Below are 14,631 nucleotides of genomic sequence, written 5' to 3' on the forward strand. Positions count from 1 at the left end.
ATTTGTTCTTGAGAACTTTGCCGTTTTTATGAAATCCCCTTGGATCCGGCTGATTGCGAGAGCTTATAAGGTCTAGGAGAAGTTTGTTCTGATCCAGGAGGACAGAAGGACGGGCAATCAAGAAAATAAATACTTTATTAAGTTGAAGATGCTTCCTTCTATTGTGCGCTCGGAGAAAATATGTTTTGCAGACAGTATTCAAAAGAATCGAGAGAAATTTATCAAAAGTTAACCTAAAAAGTTCCGTGGAATTCTGATCATAACGTCATAAATGGACCATTAAGATATTCAGTGAGCTAAAAATAAATATATTTAAATATTGGATTAAATATTATGTATTTTATATGTGGAAAATAATAGGTTTTTGAGGAATTCGATCAAACAATTAATAATAATGACTAAATGTTACTGTTTGTTGGTAATGTAAGTATTATTCTACACTAATTTAGATGAAACCTGAGGGACGGAGCTAACTTCGACCGCTTCAAAGTTTGTATACCCTTGAAAATTATTGTTACTCTTTCCCTACCTATAGCCGTCAAAGTGAAAAAACGTTTTAAATCTAAGCATAGCAAATATCGAAGTTATTGATTATTGCTATGGGAACTATATAATATAGTCTTCCGATATTGATAAAATTTAGCATTATAAATTTTTATTACAATTCAAACTTCTTCTAAAGTAATGAAAGCCCAGAAAATAACGAAATTATTCAGTAGAGTCACTGTTTTATAGTATAGTGGACCGATCCGAATCCGAGATATACAAACAGTGCAGTATATAACGGTCTAGCGGTCTAGGAGGAGTTCACGTCGATCCAGACGGACATGCCTATTTGAACTGGTCTCGTAGTGCTGATCAAAAATATTATACACATTATGGGGTTGGAAAAGCTTCCTTCTCCCTCTTACGTACACTTTGGCGAATTTAATATACAATTTTACTCTATAAGTGCATTGTATAATGCCAAAAAGTATATTGGTATATTTCTTGATCAGCATTAACAGCCGAGTCGATCTAACCGAACCTGTACGTCCGTATGAACACCTAGATTTCGGAAACTAAAAAACCAAGAGCCACCAAATTTGGTATATAGACTCGAGGAGTAGTTCACGTAAACTAACAAAGCTAAAGCCACCAGCCAAAAATATAAACTTGCTTTACTGTGCGGTTTATAAGGTCGCTAGAATTTGTTTGTAAGAGTGTGTGAGACAGCATATACTGTGAGGCACGCAAAAAAAAATTTAATTTGTAGACATATATTTTATTCACAGTGTGCATGATATACCGAAGTCGTCGAGACGACTTACTTACTTAATTTTTTTTTTTTTTTTGCAAACATTAGTTTACACCAGTAGGACCGATGTTCATTTCAGTATTCTCAGAGCCGCCCATATCAGTCTGCCCCGAGAATGTCCGTCAGGAAAAACGTTCATTGGTCTTGTGGTTGGTTACTTCAACCCGGTACTGTCCATCTAACCAATGCACATGGAACGATGAGTCCGCCTCCTTTGCTAAAGGGATCAGCATGCGATGCTCATGCTCAGATATCTTTGCCCAGACTTCGAATGAGAATTGAAATCGCATTTTAAATCATCTCACAGCTCCGTTCGCCGAAACCCCATTTCCCTTTCTATGGAGCACATGATTCACAGTCACAATCGCCTCAAATCTCCAATAACAAATCGCATAATTACGGGGCAACGGCTGTCCATTGCAGCAGCTCGCCATCAGAAATCCAAAGCCTCGAAGCCAAAAGCTCAGAGACGATTGCGATGCAGTGAAGATATGAAATATTTTAACTAAATGGCAGCCAGAGAAATAAAAATGTGGGATTGAAGCGTATAAATCAACGCTGGTCCCTGGGCTCCCAAGAGACTTGAGGTCTGTCATAAAAAAAGAAAAAGAGGCAGGGATCCCATCCAGGAATGAAGCTTCATTAATATGTATGTATGTACATTGTACACGTATACATATACATATATCAACATGCACATATGTATGTACATGTTTGTGGTTACATGATTGTGAAGCCAAAGACAAACCAAAGGCGATAAATTGAAATTATTTTTGCACAGAACACGGTTTGTTAACCTTATAAGCGTACAATAAGTATTAAAAAGAAGCACCTGACACCCCGAATGTCTTCATTTTGATGGCTTTATACAATTAATACAAAGATACATACATACATATGGGCATTTCCGCCAAAGTGTCAACCAAGGCTTTCTTTTAATACTTTATGTATTTTGGGCATATATGGAGAAAAAAAACTGTCTAATTTTTATCCGATTTTATAAAAAAAAAAATGTCATTCGATGGGAAATTCAATTCAAGTACTTTAGTACATGCTTGTCTTGTAAAATAGCTTCGCCCAAAGGACCAGAAATGCTAGATCTACAACTTCTTCAAAGATCCCTATCTTTTATATTTAAGGTTTGGAATAACGTCTTTAATATACATATGCCCCCCCAAAAAAACGGACTTTGGTTTAAACCATGAAGACCATAGTCTCCATTTTGTAGTTAATCTTTTACAAGGTAGAAAGTCTACCAAAACCTGTATCTCACGTTACAATCAATTAAACAAAAAATTCTGGATTTAATGCAACCTGCATTTTTTGTAAATTATCGGGTTTTCTTTGCCCACTTTTTATATCCTTGCAAAAAGCGTAAATTAATTTTGGTCAGAAGTGTGCCACGCATAGAAGAAAGCAACTACGAAAATATAAAGTATATATATTCTTGATCAGCACAACGAGACGTATTCATATATCCATGTCCGTCTGTCCGTCAGTCCGTCTGCATCAACGCAAACTCATCCTACACCGTAAGAGCTACAGAGTTTAATTGCATGCATGTAGGCTTGTATAAACTGCACAGTTTGAATATCTCAGATTCAGCCGGATCGGACCACTATATCATATAGCTCCCTTACAAAGTCACGAACAGTGATAGCTTCGTTATTTGTTATACTAAGATTGTAGGCCGTTCTTTCGCAAGCATCAGACTTTTTGGACAAAAAGTTTTCCCACTTTAAAAATCTTAAATGAAAAAATATAGGCGAGCATTAATTATGAACGATTTAACCTTAAAAGCTGGTGAGATATCAACAGATCTTATCTTAAGTTTTTGGTGTTTCGTGTGTAGAGGTTTATTTTTCGGATCGGTTGAATTGCAGCGATAATTTAGATAAAAGCACAAACTCGAGATTTTGTACTTGTTTCAACTCAGAAACCATAAACTGCACAGAACAGACAGACATTGGACAATTTTATTCAAACTATTACAAAAAAACCATTTACAAATTGTTTTATTGTATTTTTTTACCATCGACAGAGCATAAAATTAAAGCGTTTTTAAGCTTTTTGGTTTTGTTGTATTCTTAAAATTTTAATTTTAATATTTATTGTAACTTTCTTTACCATAAGAATGCAAAGTCCCAAAAGTTGTCTTTTTTTATTTATGCACTTCTATTGAAAAAATTAACAATAGTTAATTAATCAATCTATATTAATTAACTAATATTGGCCTGCCAAAAGAAGAAGCATGAACAGCTGCGAATAGTTAAGCCCTTTAAAAAAATTTGATTTTAGTTAATTGAATTTAGTAGAAATACACTTTTCAAAATGAGAATTTTGTGAATTTGCAAGTTGATTGAGAAAACAAAGCAAAACTAAAGATAAATTATCAAAGAAAATAAAGAAAATGTTCTTGTCACCGCTCGATTCTTTTCAAAGACCCCATTAAATAGTCTAAGTAGTTATATAATACAACGTGAATAGGCTTTGCTCTAAAGTGGTATACAATTTTCGTTAATTGCAATTTTCAATTTTAATGAAATTTCAAATGTACCTATACAATAGGGTTGTCAATTCAACGACTATATTGCTCGTAATTGATTTTTGATTTTGTAATATAATAATAATTCGTTCACCAATTTCGCAATTTTTTATACCCTTGCAGAGGAATAACCTTTATACCCGTTACAAACATCTGACCAATTTTATAATATATACACATACATATATATATATTATAATATTTTATAATAATAAAATTGGTCAGATGTACAAACGCACAGAAGGAGACGTTTCCGACCCCATAAAGTATATATATTCTTGATCAGCGTGAGAAGCTGAGTCGATCCGTCGGTGCGTATGCGTTTTACTTACTTTTTTGGGAGCTTTTTATTACCCGGGTGAGATGAAGTATGAAAAAAAGTATGGAACATGCTTTATATATTTTCACTCGTAAAAACGTACATAGGGCTGGGGCTAACTTCCACCTAGTTAAAGTTTGTATGCCCTTGCAAGTTTTTTGTTACTCTTTTCATACTTACATACATACATATGTATAGCTATGAAGTCTAATGTTTGACAAAGAACTGCTGACAATCCACATTGGGCTGAATTGCCAAATAAGTGGCATAAAGTCGAATAACGCATATATCGAGCTGAAACTTGGTATAGTTGATAAGAATAGCACTCTAAATATTGAAACGAAATTTGAAGTTCATTTGACCACGCCTACCCCAGTAGCCCATATAAGGCAACAATGCGTATACGTGATCACAAAGGAAAGTGTGAAAACTATATAAAGTACAAAAATTTTAATATTTTTTATGTTTTAGTGATAGTAATATAATATTTATTATGATTAAATTCTTACTTAAAGACAGGTTTTAGTTACTAACAATTTTAGAAAAGTTCATATTTTAATTGTTTTCCACATCTAATTCAAACGCATATGGATTTATATCCTCTATTTCTGAGTCGGAGTCATCATGAAAACTGTAATCATTATCTAAAGACTGAACATTTATTGGAAAATTATAATGTGGTGTTTCTAAAAGTTCACTGACATCTCGCGGAAGGGGGTTTTTTTTATGTCGAGCTGCCCTTTTTTTAATGGATATACTTGAAATGAGGGGATCTGGAGTGTCCATAGATCTTTGGAATACATCCATCATATTATTGTGATTTATCTTTTTGGACAATACAAAACAGTACAGATATATAAAATATAATAAATTTGAACACCAAATTGCTGTGTTTTATACATTCTACATAGCTTGGCCTCCAAAATCCATTTTTTCCACTATCTTATTTTTCTTTTGTGTAAATTTGCCAAGCGCTCAAAGTAAATAAAAATTTCCCGCCAATTTTGTCGCAGGCATCAGCTGACTAATCACCTGACTTTGAAGCTTGATCAGAATGACAGGGTTGCATGTTTGGTAAAAGCTATCATCGATTTTTCCTATTTAGAGACTCTAGTTTGAATATACATAATTAGAATTATTATTTGCTTCCACAAAATTTTCGACTTTATGCCACTTATTTGGCAGTTCAGCCCAGTGTGCAATCTTAGAATAGCAAATAACGAAGTTATTGATCAAAGTCACTGTTTACCACCGATCGTTCCTATGGGAGCTATATGATATAGTCGCCAGATTTTGATCAAATTTAGAAAAGTTATTAACAGCTATATTATAATGAGAGATATAAATTTTTATAACATTTGCGTAAAAAGCAGGGACCGTAACTGTTATAAGATAAATCTAAAAAAATCAATAATAATAATTATTTTGAAACTTTTTCTATTTTTGATTTTTAAAATAAAACTCGAAAATAACTTTTATTTTTGATTTTTATTTTTTCCCTCAACATGGGTTGTTATTTTTGAGAAAAAATAAATAAAAATCATTTGTGATTTATATAAAAAAATTATAAAAATCATTTAATGATTTTTAATTTTTTTTTCTCTCAAAAATAAAAATCATTGCTGACTCAATTTGAATTATTAATAGTTTTTTTTTGCAAAAATACACATCCACTCTGAAAAAATTTTTAAAATTTCCAATTCCAAATGTTTACCGTTTTAAGCTTGAGAACAAACCAATAGATTTGAGTAAACATGTTACAGTTGTGTTTCAATAAATGAATGCAGCAAACAACTTCGGTCAATTTTGTCACATTCAAGCTGGGCACTATTAGAACCGTTATTAACAAGAGGGCCTGGGCTTACTTCGGCCATGCCGAAGTTTGTATACCCTTATAATCTTACCTTACAAACAGGCGTCAAAACGAAAAACAAAAATGTAACTAAAAAAACGTCCTTAAAATTTAAGCTACAACAGTTTAGACCTTGAAGAAGACTCTGGAACTTGCTTTTGTGGCAACAAAAAAATTTCAGTTGGAGCAGCTTTATTTGGCCGATTTTTGCAAATTCTGGTTCGAATTAAAGTTGTCAACCAAAGCACTGAATACTGACTACATCAATGTCCTAGCAGAATGCCTAGAAAGACGAGAAAGTTCTTTGATGGACAACAAAATTATAATCTCAGCCATCTTTTTGGAACCGAGAATACGGAGAGTTCTGTTGCAGAACCCAATACGAATAATGTATGCTCGAACACATCTGAAAAAATTATACCAGCAACTACATTCATTAATAGTCCTGATGCAGAAGCATCAAATTCCCAAATATCGACTCAATCGAGCTGTGCTAGTGGTCCTGTCGAGCCACCAAGTGAAAGCACTTGTTCTCTCCTCAACGAATATTTGAACTCGTTTGTTGTTGATAATGCGGAGACAGAAGAAGTCGACGATGAAATGACGAAAGCAATGGCAGAGATAGATGCTTATAATCCCAAGCCGGTGGATCTCACTATGGACGTAATGGGATACTGGGAAGAAAAAAAATATGTACATATATCCCAATCTCTACAAGCTGGCCAAAGTTGTACAAAGTGTACCTGCAACCCAAGTCAGTGTTGAAAGAGCCTTTTCTGCATTGAAGCTAATTTTAAGCGACCTTTGATGCGAAAAACGCTTTTTGTAAAATTAAATACCGAATAAATTTCTAATTTGCTAGCCAACTCATTATAAGTTTATTCTTTTCTTTTCATCCAGCCGAGGATTATTATCAAACGATTGGAGTTGGATTGGAAATTTTAAAATTTTTTTCAGATTGGATGTGTATTTTTGCAAAAAAAACTATTAATAATTCAAATTGGGTCAGCAATGTTATTAAATGATGTTTATAATTTTTTTTTTTTTATATAAATCACAAATGATTTTTATTTTTTTTTTCTCAAAAATAACAGTTATGGGTTGAGGGATAAAATAAAAATCAAAAATAAAAGTTATTCTTGAGTTTTATTTTAAAAATCAAAAATAAGAATTAAGATTGGGGGTTTTTGTAACAATTATTACATAGATGATTTTTTGGAAAATTTTGTGAGAAATAATAATTATTTTCGGTCCCTGGTAAAAAGTAACGAAGTTGTTGGTAAAAGTCACTGTTTTCCACCGATCTTTTCTATTGCAGCTATATGTTATAGACGTACAATCTTGATAAAATTTAGCACAGTCATTTATATTTAGAAAGAAGTCACCAACATCAAATTTTACGACAATAGCTCAGAAAATAATGTGACGAGTGGGCTTCCCCCGGGCCAGCAGATACATCACAGTCGAAAATAGCGGATTTATTTGAAGGGAAGTAGGGGGCCCGAACATGGTTACCCCCGGGCCCTGATTTTCTCTCTGCGACCCTGTATATGTATGTATGTGTTTGTATACTTCACATTGCCAAAAAGCGAAATCAAAAATTTTTTCCGAGTGAATATCGTCAAATTTTACAAATTAAAAAAGAAATAGACTTCAGTTTACGTTCACTAGAGCATTAAGTAAAAGATAATTAAAATATCAAAGTTAAATTCGGCTATACAGAAGTTTATATACCCTTGCAGTTCTTGACAATAATAATTTTGCATGTTCAAAATTTGTTTTCTGTAACTCAATTCATCAATATACAAACAAAACAATTTTACTCTTTATACACTACAATTCGTTCTTCTTCTTCCCTCATTCCCTAAGCAAAGCAACGCACGCATACACATACAGTTCATACACCGTTGCGTCTGTGTGTGTGTATGCATGTGCTCTGTTGATTTGATGATAACGTAGTATGCAGCAAGCAGCGCTGCCGGCAGCGACTGAACCGATTTATATTGACTGTAACTTATGTTCTATTTGTCCGATCGGATTGAAATTTTGAAGTTTTTATATCCAATACTATCTTCATAGTAAATTTCATGGGGATACTCCAATTTTTATGAAAATGTTTGTTCTGAAGCTATATGATATAGTGTTCCGATCCTGACAACTTAGTGTTCCGATCCTGACAACTTTATCTCACCCGGGTAAAAAAAAAACCCCCAAAAAAATTTCATCGCGATAGCTCTTAAGATGGCTGAGACGGACAGACAGACAGACATACATGGCTATATGGACTCAGCTTCTCATGCTGATCAAGAATATATATACTTTATTGGGTCGGAAACGGCTAGTTCTGTGCGTTACAAACATCTGACCAGATTTATAATACCCTCTGCAAGGGTATAAAAAGCGTCACATTTTAATATGTATATTTGTACCTTGGTTTGTAAGTGCATATTGATGTACATATGTACATATAAGCAAAAATACATCTTCATACCATATACTTACATACATACATAAGTAAACATGTATGTATGTACATACATATGTACATCAAATCACACTAATAACAATCTCACTCAAAAACCCTCTCCCGCTCAATAACAACATGCTCTCACTCTCTCTCTCTCTCTCTGTTTGTATCCACTTATCGACTCTGCTCTCATTTTCGAATTTCGAGTGTATTTTCGGTATTAGAGATGAGCAACCATAAGCCCACCAATGCAGTCGGAATCATTTTCTAAATTTAAAAAATAAAATAAAAATGTGGCTTTGGCGTTAACCCTTAAGATCGGGGAGGCCACATAAATCTTCCTTTCAGCTGGAACTAGGAAGTAACTTAATAAAAAAAATTAACAATGCCCTGTAATGTATTCTTTATTATTCCATATCTATCCCGTTTTTATTTTTTACATAACAATTTGGCTGAAACAACCGCATTGAAATCAGCAAAAATAATAAAACCCACATTTATGTTTTTTGTATTTTCACCATCACGGTGAATTTGTCACAGAGCAAACCAAACTAGCTCATCTCTAACAAAATAACGCTGTCCAGTGCGGTTGCTCGTGAAAAGTGCGCTGTTAAATTTCAGTGTTAAATTAAAAGATTTACAGATATATTCATACATATATGTATATGTAAGTCAAAGGATAATATTATTTCAAGTGATTCAATTGAGTAATTGATCGTTTTTCAATTGGTATTCCGAGCCTGTAAACAAGGTAAGCTACATTTTTTTCTATACGCGACGGTCTGTGCATGTTATTGTTCTCTCAAAGTGATTCTTTTCGACCGTAACATCGAAAATTGAGCCGGCGAATTCGCATACAATACATTTTGAGTGATTTTTCAGCGACCGTTACAGTTTAAAATGTTAAGTAAAAACAATAATGAAAAACACGAATCAATTAATGACGTAAAACTATATCTAGTCGAAAACCCAAAAAAAAAAAAAAACAAAGAAATATATGTATATACATATGTATGTATGTTAAATTTATTTTATTTACATATGTATGTATGTACATACATATGTACATATTATGTGTTACTACATCTACAACTTCTTCAAATGAATGTATACATGTATACATATGTATGTATGTATGTATAGGCAGAATTTATAAGAGTATTATCAGTTTGGGCCATTTCAGTAGGGAGTTTTATTCGGACCTGCAAATAAAAAAGACACATTTTTTAGATTTCTTAAAATTGATCGTACCGACCCTAAGAAAAGGTTTTAGGTCTAGTAAAACTAAAGATGATCAATATCTTTCATAGTTCAAGTGTGGTTATACTTTAGAATGAATTAGTTGCTTAAAATAACGCCAAGCAGGAAGACCAAAAAATACATACAAAATTGACTTTTTCAATTGGCTCCAAATTGGATTCTGGGGCCAAATTGTCCAAATTTGTGGTATGCAGTTTATCTAAGATTTACTAGACCTAAAACTTTTTCCTAGAGTCCCAAGAAGTACGATCAATTTTAAATATTTAAAAATGTGTCTTCTTTTTTTGCCAGGTCCGAGTTTTGGGCCTTTACATATGTATGTAGAAAATTTACGGTACATTATCTCGAAAGAATGACCAACTAAATCACGCTATAAATTAATAAATCAAAACTTTTCACTAATGTTATATAAAAATCTAATGAAATCAGAATTAAAGGTAAAAAAAATGTCTCAAATTTTTTTGCAGCCACTGTACATATGTACGTACATACATATGTACATACACTTGGCCCTCGCCTAACACAGGGGTTACGTTCCTAGAAATTCTCGGTTTAAGCGAAATCGTGTTAACCGAAACTTGGATTCAGTACAAAATAAGGGGTTACGTTCTCAAAATTCAAAATTGGCAGAAAAAAAAATTGTTATTATTCAAGTTTGATCTGTTTTTATTAAAGTTTCATACATTTGATCAAAATTAACCAAAAGTTATTATGTACATCCATATATGCCTTTTATAAATGCATAACATATATATTTTACAAATTAAAAGTTAATATTAAATAAAAAAAGAAACTTTAAAGAAGTAAAGAGATCATATGTTTCAATTCATATCAAATTTGAAATGCATTCGTGTAAGAACGAGGTTTTTAGCGTGTTGAAAGGGAAGGGGGATGGGAGCAAATTTATAACCGTGTAAGACCGAGTTCTTGTTAAAAGAGTCCGTGTTAAGCGAGGGCCATGTGTACATTTATACATAGTTTCAGAAAATCTTCTTACATGAAGAAAAACTAATATACAGTCTGGCAAAAAGTGTTTACACACAGGGAAAGCATTATAATTTTTTGCTGTAAAGCGAAATAAAATCGGTAATAATATGTACATTTGTATATTCAAAATATTTCTAGTCCCTCTCTCTCTCTCAATCCCTTCCTTTCTGTTTCGCTACATTCCCAATTTCATTTTATGTATGTATGTATATCTGTACATACAGCTGCGAACTTAAAAATAGCACCACTTGCTGAGGTAATGCGCTCAAAGGATTCCTAGGCTTATTTTAAGGTTCTTATTTGTATTACCCTGAAAGTTTTGCATACAATTTTATATATAAAACTGATTCTTAAAATTTTTGTACGATTAAATTATCTCTAGTTTCGCTAAAATACGATAATTGCGAAACGGCTTACGTACGAAAAAATGAAGTTATTAATCAGAGTCACTGTTTTCCGCCGATTGTTTCCAAGGAAGCTATAAGATATAGTCCCCCGATCTTGATCAAATTTGGCACAGTCCTTAACAGATACATAAAACTGAAAAAAGTTTAATTTGAAAGCAATCGCGTAGAAAGTAACGAAGTTACTGACAAAAGTCACTGTTTTCGATCGATAGTTCCTATGGGAGCTATAAGATATACATAGTCACACGATCAAATTTGGCAGTCGTTTATAAGTGTAATGAGCTTACTAATATTAAATTTCAATAGCTCTGAAAATAACGATGTTATTAAGAAAAGTCACTGTTCGTGACTTTACCGTTTGTATGGGAGCTATATGATATAGTGGTCCGATCCGGCTGAATCCGAGAGTGAAAACCAACCAACCTTTTTAGCACAAAACCAACGCAGAAGGGCAGCATACATATTTAGTTTATGTTATTTTGTTATGGACCTTCTTTAGTACTTGTCGCAGTACTCCCATTCGAAAATTGAATAAATGAAGTAAGTCGTCTTGCCGACTTGGGTATACCATACACCAGGTGGAACAAATATTTCAAATTTCGAAAACCAAATGTACATATGTATGTCTATTAAATTGTTTTTACATGCTTCATACTATGTGCTACCTCGCTGATTCTACAAACACACGAGCACTCTAGCGCAGCCACCAGCCAACGGCCAATTCTGGCCTTGTGGACCGCTTAGTAAAATACGTTTATACGCATATTTTGCATGTTTCTTGTCCAATTTCAATAAAATTAGTAGTTTGGTAGAAGTAGATAAGATTAATTAGTAACATATCTGGGAATGACCCTTGATAGAAGACTTACTTGTAAACCCCACATATTTACACTAGTAAAGAAGCACAACTACAGAATGAACAAACTAAACTGGTGTCTGCATTATAAAAGCAGCTTAAGCCTGAGCTGCACATTGGCCCTGTATAAGGCAGTAACTGTACTTACATGGCGCTATAGCATACAAATTTGGGGGACGGCTTCGCACAGCCAAATAAAACGCCTCCAAGTCAAGCAAAATATGGCCCTGTGCACCATGGCAGGCGCACCCGGGCTCATATGAGGAAGCACATTACACTACGATCTCGACATTCCCTACATTGCAATGTATTGCAATGCATTGCTTTGATCGCCAGCAAAATGGCAGAGAGCCACTATGACAAGTTACTACAACACCCTAACAACCTAGCAAACGAGCTTTGGTACTTGCCAACGATAAAGCAAGGAGAATTAAAAAGACTCCATCCATCGAATATTCGAAAAAGACAATGGAACTGCTCCATCTCTCGTGAAGTACATGTTTTCAATTAAACCTACATATCTGTACTTATTTCAATTCCAGCCAAAGATTCTGGGATATTCTTTTGCGAACATTAGACTTTTGATATAAAACCTTTTTACCCTTGCAGAGGGTATTACAAAATTGGTCAGATGTCTGTAAGGCACAGAAGCAGATGTTTCCGAACACACAAAGTATATATTCTTGATCAGCATAAGAAGCTGAGCTGAAGCGATTTCAATTTCAACCACAACATTCAAGAGCACGCAATGTAAGCCCTATCATCTTGTGTATAACGCTAATATTCCGTATGCGATTGTTAAACTGTTTCAGTCATTATTATATGATTCAATGTTTTTTGGTAAATGTTTGTGTTTTGCACCTATTTAAATACATAATTTGAAGTTCCTAAAACTTGTACTGATTATTTCTTTTTCTGACAAATCAGTTGAATTGAATGACTGAGTACGTAAGCTTAACAGTAGAATGTCCTTGGCTGGTTCTGAAGTATCCGTCCACCCTTAATAGCCATCCCCAAGAAACCCACCCGGACGGTGGCCGGGTTTCTGTCAGAATTGATTGATTGAATTGCCACTTTATGAAATTTGTGAGTCTTCCGAGATGTGCGTGAAAGTCGTGCTTATGTCCCCGCCGTCCGCTCTTTTTGGGGGTGTTTGGGTTGGTTGATTGGGTGTTCTATGGTTGAGGCAGGTGGTGCTAGGGAGCGGGGGAATGAGGGTTGCTTTGCTGATTTGTGTTTGCGTACACTTTGGCCACCATTTGCAGCATAAAATACATAAAATTATATACAGTGCTGGGGCGGCCATTAAACTTGATAGATTTATGACAGAGCATCAAACTAAGTTCAAGGGTGGCATTTGAAACCTTTTTGGCAGAGTACAGTAAGATTCTACCATCTAAAGCTGTAAATTTATTTAAAACTAGTAACGAGTAAAATAATAAGAGAAAATGTTCCACACATAACTCCGTTTTTTATACGCTTCAATTTTTTACCCTCATGGGTATATTGATTTTAGTCAGAAGTGTGCAACGATTAGTAGGCATAATCTTATCGTCCGGCAATCTCTCCGTCTGCAGAGTCCGACGAAAGTAGTGACTTTTGTAATTAATTTCTAAGCGATTGACTTAATATTAAAAATATATTTAAGTTTACCATACATATTAATGAGTGTGCCAAACTTTAATGAAGTTCGCGTGAGTCAATCATATAGGACCGATCGATCGAAATATAGTATTTTTGAGAAAAACTTTTTGCTTTCTTTGTAATTATCGCAAAACTAAGCAATAACTTAGTGTATAAATTTATCCACATAATAATTTATAATTATGCTAACTTTTTATCAAAATTGGATAACTATTTTGTATATACTATAGTTTTCATTTTAAGGTTTCAATTTTTAGATATTTTTCTTTGGATATTTTTCAATTAGTCGCATTGGCAGCAAGGAATAAGTAACAGAAAAATTGGTAGCGGCATACAAATCGAAATTAGCCTGGCTATCCGTTTTTTTGTACCCTTGCAGGGTGGATTAATTTTAGTGAGAAGTGTGCAACGAAGAAGAAGGTACATCTCTGACTATATACAGAATATGTATTTTTGATTAGCACGACGAGACGAATTCCTATTGCCATGTCCGTTCATTGGACGTGTATATAACAGATTCAGCCGGTTCGGACTACCATATCATGTACCTTCCAAATAAAACGCAAAGTTACGAACAGTGACTTTTACGAGACTATATCGTCTCATCTTCTCATGCTGATGAAAAATATTTATACTTTATACTTCAACTTTTTTAAGAAAAGAAAATGAATTTTACCATCGTGTTTCTTAGTCAAGAAAGTCTCAAATTATTGTAGACACAGCTTCGATTATTCGAGGGTTATTCATTATTCGTCATTGATTATTCTTTTAAAAAAGCCACATTTTTAACTGAAATAAATTAATAAATAATTTCTGTTTCTTTATCGAAAATGCCTTGATTCTTTCCAAGCTAATTAAATTGGTTGATAAAAGTTGATTATATGCGATAATTACGAAAGTAGTAACAAAAGTAACTCTTTTAGCAACACAGAATTAACTCAATCTATTTTATAAATAAATGGGCAAAAATCTAATTTAGATGCAAAATAAATGGAAT

The 14,631-nt window shown here is 33.6% G+C and overlaps 1 protein-coding gene across 1 annotated transcript in view; it reads left to right on the plus strand.

The window, feature by feature from the left end:
- Positions 1-9,077: 9,077 nt before the first annotated feature.
- LOC137581869 (zinc finger protein 425) overlaps positions 9,078-14,631 on the plus strand; it is a 47,597-nt gene continuing 42,043 nt past the window's right edge. Inside the window, exon 1 of the mRNA XM_068296290.1 lies at positions 9,078-9,231. The gene's annotated coding sequence lies outside the window, so the exon portion shown is untranslated. The remainder of the gene's footprint in view (positions 9,232-14,631) is intronic.

This window comes from Drosophila tropicalis, unplaced genomic scaffold, assembly GCF_018151085.1.
Source record: "Drosophila tropicalis isolate 14030-0801.00 unplaced genomic scaffold, ASM1815108v1 contig_1009, whole genome shotgun sequence".
NCBI lineage: Eukaryota > Metazoa > Arthropoda > Insecta > Diptera > Drosophilidae > Drosophila > Drosophila tropicalis.